The sequence below is a fragment of the Gymnoscopelus microlampas genome (assembly GCF_963454915.1).
Source record: "Gymnoscopelus microlampas genome assembly, chromosome: 21".
Classification (NCBI taxonomy): domain Eukaryota; kingdom Metazoa; phylum Chordata; class Actinopteri; order Myctophiformes; family Myctophidae; genus Gymnoscopelus; species Gymnoscopelus microlampas.
The window spans coordinates 13,803,804-13,809,803 of NC_139958.1; positions in this window are offsets into that span (position 1 = coordinate 13,803,804).

Here is a 6,000-nt window from a genome sequence, read left to right on the forward strand (position 1 = left end):
ACATACAAAGATATCAATAATGCAATGAATGGCTATTTGGAGCAAGATTTGTATGATTGGTTATAATGTGTTATACATTTGAATTGAAGCAAAATGTACTGTATACATCAGGGTATAATATAATGTATTCATAAAGAGATCATATTGAGTTTATAAATGTATTCTGTCTCTTTCATTTTTTTAAATAATTCTTTTCTTATTGAGTGAATGAGTACAAGGTACAACATGCTTCTTGACAATTCAAAACCATAGACATATAGTCATCGATAAGAATCAAGGAGGGACTTCTTGGATTGGTTTCTCAATACATTACGCATTTATCTTTTTTCCTTCACATCATCCTCATGCTTACGCATTCGTGCTCAGACTCTCTCCCTCACTCATACACCCACACAACCACACAAACACACGCACGCACGCACGCACGCACGCACGCACGCACGCACGCACGCACGCACGCACGCACACACACACACACACACACACACACAGAGAGAGAGAGAGAGAGAGAGAGAGAGAGAGAGAGAGAGAGAGAGAGAGAGAGAGAGAGAGAGAGAGAGACCTAGACACTCTCTTCTTTCTTTCCTAACTGGGAAAAGGTTCATATTTATGGAGTGTCATTAACAATAACAAAACTTTTTTAATTTAAATTAAATTAATTTGAAACATTTTAGCAGTTCTCATTAGTGATTACTATCTTACTGTACATGTTAGCTGGTATATCTAAGGTTTTAAATGTTACAATCAATCACATAATATTAATATTATTAACATAATATTAATATGTATACATAACATTTCACTCATTCGCTGACATGCATATCAAGAGTGAGTTGACAGCCAGTGGACACGATCAAATCTGTGATCTTTTGGTTACAGTATTGTCTAAAAACAAGCTAGGAGCAACATTAAAAAGCAGCACGGCATGGTGGCAGTGCTGCCTTGCTTTTTAGCACATTGACACAAGAACACATTATTGTGGGAACCTGTGATCTTACACCCGAAAATGTCCTTCAAACCCCTGAAAATAGTTGGCATTTTTTGCACTTCCAGTTCCCTCAACGTCTGTTTTTTTTTTTTTTGGGGGGGTTCTTGGTTAGATGCCTGAAATAGTCTGTGGTTGACACAAAGCTTAACCTCTGACGACCACAGTCCCACAGGGCTCTATACTAGGCTCTCTCCTTTTTTCCCCTCTAAGCCAAATCCCTTCACTGAAAATAGCCAAGCTCGTAGATATGGTAGTTTGGATGAATGTTCATGTAGGCCTATAGTTAAGAGATTTTCACTTTTTTGTTCAACCACATAACACATCAGTGAATTAATATACCACTTGTGAATTTTGAAGCTTTTACGTCTCTTTAAAAAAGCTGGTTGCTAACAACTGGCTAAATGGGATTACAGAGGTTGTCGGGCACATTTACATGTCATCACGGCAAATACACAAGCACTCATATTGGTGACGTCGAGTCTTCTGGTTACCCTCACAGATGCAGTGAGACCAGGCCAGAGGAAACAGGATATAATAACATCATGGGGTCATCATGTAGCCACTACTCACACACACACAGAAGGGGTCAGAAAAATATATATAATTGTCAATGATTTGGTAACTTCACATGTACCTGGTGTCATAAAAACTTTAATTGGCATGTTGTTAACTATGCAAACTCATAATAGCAACACAAATATTTGCCTACTGTTGCTGAAAATATTAGTTGTGATACTTTAGTGACACATTGTGGCCATGATTGGTATCATTTGAAAAAAGTTTACAAAGCCAATACATACCTTACCTGTTCATTACAATACAACATATCATATACTGTATCATTAAGAATTTAAAATTTGTTTATTTATGAACCAATTATTCTTTAGAAATTGGTTCAGAGAATGTAAAAGCCTCACAAAGAAAATGAAGAAAAATATTTTAAGTTTCTTGTTTAAAAGTAAATGTAAAAACAACGTACCTTGAAACCGTTTTAAATGTTGTCTGCGTAACTAAAAACAAAAGATGTGCAGTGCATGGGGTGACAGTGTAAATGATCTGAAACATTATTGGTTTTAGAATTATATAAGTCACAGCCCTGACTCAACCAATCAAAATAGAGCCACACCAAAACAATTTGTCAAACCCATGTGAAACCACAGCTGATGACATCAGGTAGGTTGGTAGAGCTTAATTTGTGCCCAGAGGGGCATAGTGGTTAAGCAGCAGTTACACAGTAAAACAATAAATGAAACAGTAATCACATAGTGTCACGAAAAATATACAAAACAATTTGATGCACAATAAGAAGAAATAAAAAATGTATTGCAAATTACTAAAATGAATATACAAGTTACAAAAATATTGTAACTTTTATATTCATTATGCATAATATCTGATGCTCCTCATGTACTGTATATCTGTTAACTGCCTCATACATTGCTATTTCTTCATGCACCCTATGTACAGGTATGCATACGCGTATGCTGTACCTTACTCTACTATTAGTAGTATAGTCCAGCAGTGCAGGGCCGGCTCCTGGATGAAATGACTATTGGGTGCAGTTGAAAATTGCGAGGGGGCCTACATTTTTTTATATAATAAAACTGAACAGTATGTTATCATCCCGATATGCCTTAAGCTGATTGATTTGACAACACAATAACTGAAATAAAATAACAACACTTACTGCCGTTAAATAGTATTTATTTAACTTAAGTGTACAATCTGCAAACTGTTAATAAAGTATTCAATCAATCAAAAAAACATACCAAAAGTACTCCTTATGCAGAATGACCCATTTTAAATTTTTAAAATGTATAATAATCTTTTGAAAATAGCTGATGCGATGCGACACGTAGACTGGAGCAAGCTTCAGATAATTATATTATAGGGGTGTTTCAATACTGTTATTGTAATCTCTATTGTATTGTAATCTCTATGACAATTATAATCAATTCAGCCAATATTTTTGTTATTTTCGATATTTTCATAAAACTTTACATAACATAAACTGAGGGGGCACGATTTGCAACTGAGCGTGCCAGGCCCCCTCTGGCGCCCCCGTGACGCCGGGCCTGCAGTAAGCTAGTATCACAAACAGACTGGCAAGCAAGTGAGGCGTCTCAAAGCCTGGTGCTCAAGGAGTTTGACAAAAAACTTCTTTTTTTTTAAATCGAACAACGATCTCGATCTGTAAATAGCCCCTTGTTGTCCATTGTTTTTTTTTCTTCTTTTCTTTATTTATTATTATGTTCTACATTGTAGATGGATACTGAAGACCTATGAAAGAACATATAATTACAGTGCAGTAGTAAACAAAAAAGTGTTATATTTTAGATTCTTCAAAGTAGCCACCAAACCCTCTCTGTTCCTTCCTGACACAGCACTCCATCACCCTCCTTCTTGGTCAAATAGCCCTTACATAGCCTGGAGGTGTGATTGGATAATGTCCTGTGAAAAACCAATGATGGTCCCCAGTGGTGGAAAAAGTACTCACATTGTCTTACTTAAGTAAAAGTATCAATGCTGCAATGTAGAAATACTCTGTTGTATGTGAAAGTCAGGGATTCTAAATTTGCTTGAGTAAAAGTACAAAAGTATTGGTGTCAAAATGTACTTAAAGTGCCAAAAGTAGAAAGTACTCATTATGCAGAATGCCCTGTTTCACAAGTTTTCAAATGTATGAAATGTATAAAAAATCTTTTGAAAATAGCAGATCAGCTATTTTCAAACGCCCCGAAATGTATGGGCTACTGTATGTACCTGTACAAGTTGTATGTTTTGTAATAATCAAAATATACAAAGTAACTAGTAACTAAAGTTTTCAAATAATTGTAGTGGAGTGAAAGTACAATAGTAGAAGTAAAAGTTCTGAAAATTGGAAATACTCCACTAAAGTAAAAAAATACCTCAGAATTGCACTCAAGTACAGTAGAATACATTTACTTAGTTACTTTACACCACTGATGGTCCCACTAAGTGCAGACCATTAGGGATGGCAAGTTGCTGCAGAATGCTGTGGTAGCCATGCATGCTGGTTAAGCATGCCTTGAATTTTGAATAAATCACCGACGGTGTCACTAGCAAAGCATCCCACCAACACTATCACACCTCGCCCTCCATGCCTCACATGTGGGAACCACACATATGCAGAAACCATCCGCTCACCTTCTCTGCATGTCACAAAGACATGGCGGGTGGATCTCAAATCTGGACTCATCAGACCAAAGTACAGATTTCCACTGGTCTAATGTCGGTTCCTTGTGTTTCTTGGCCCGCAAGCAATTCTCTCATTCTTGTCTGTTCGTTGAGTTGAGTCCATCCATCCATATTCAACGGCTTATCCGGAGCCGGGTCACAACATTAGCCACTTCCTCCTGGGAAATCCTGGGGCTTTCCAAGGCTATGTGGAGATATAATCCCCCCATCTTGTCCATCTGGTCTGCCAGGGGGTCTCCTCCCAGTGGGACGTGCAGCGAGGATCTCCCTAGATCTCCGTATAGATGCCCCCGAACCACCTAAACTGGCTCCTTTCCAAGTGAAGGAGCAGAGGCTTCACTCCTTGTCCCTCGCGGATGACCGAACTTCTCACCCTATCTCTAAGGGAGAGGCCGGCCACCCTTCTGAGAAAACTCATTTTGGCCGCTTGTATCCGCAATCTTATTCTTTCGGTCATGACCCGCACTTCAGTGACAAATAAAACCTTGAATCTTGAAGCAGTAGGGAAGCTGAGAGGGACTGAGATAATTATTATTACATGATTGTCTAAATAGTATTGCTATGCTTTTATATTTAATAAAATGGTCTGTGTATTTTTCCACTGCTGCTGCCAAACCATTAAAAAATGGAATCTACTTATTGAGGGCTCACCTTATTTACCAACCACAGGTTAATAGCACATTACCACTGCATTTCACCATGTTTAATCGTCATGTCCACATGAGGTTAGCTTTGAAGTAGATAAAGAATTGCCCAATGTCATTATTTTAACCAATCTGTATGGTAGAGTATTTTAATGCAATATAACCTAGCACATCAGCAGTTTAGAGGTGGTCTGCCAACTGTCCCATTGAGACCTTTCAAGAGTCAGATAAATGGCTGAACCCCTGCCTGCTAACTCAATACATACCCCTTTTCCCTGATTAATGCAACCAAGTAACTTGTACGTACCCCTATTTTAGAAACACTGATTCTACATAGATTGTGACAGTGACACAAACATAAAACAAATAAATGGTATACCCTATAACTCTATAACCGTATAGAATACTATAAAACATTTAACCTACATTTGTCAAGCTTTAAGGTGTATTTAAGAACTGAAAAGTTTTTCTGTGTTTTTAAATTTAATTACCCACATGATGAAGCAACTCCAGAATGATTGAATGTCTAGACATGTAGACCCAAGCGAAGATAGAGAAAGTGGTTAAATGTGGTTTAATGAAACTTGTGTCATTATCTCTAACTGGTGGTCAGGCTGTTTGTTTCTAAGGCATTTTTTCCCATCAGATAACCATTGGGCTCTGTGTATACTTACTTAATTTGCATTATTGAGTGGTTTACGATGTAGTTTACGTTTGGGACAACTGACAGAATGACATTCATCCAGTAATTAGCCGCATAAGCCCCATATACTTAATCGCACAAGGAATAGATAAAATAACATATCTACAAGCTCACAATGTGATGTTGTGAGCTTGCAGATCTGCTATTTTTGTTTGAAAGATTGTCTGTCTTTTTTTAATGTTCACCTATGTATAATGAAATGCCCAAAATAAGCACGCAAGTTTGCAACTTGTTAGAGACTGCATACTGTACATTAACATAATACTACATAAAACTGAGAAAATGAATTAATTTAGTAAAATCAGCAGTTTCATATGAGTTAAGCAAAGTATATGATCAATATAATACTCGGCTCTACAATGACCTTATCCCATGTATATGCCTACTATAAATAATACTAATTATGCAGAGATGCATTGAAAGTGAATTAAGGATGTAAAAGCACT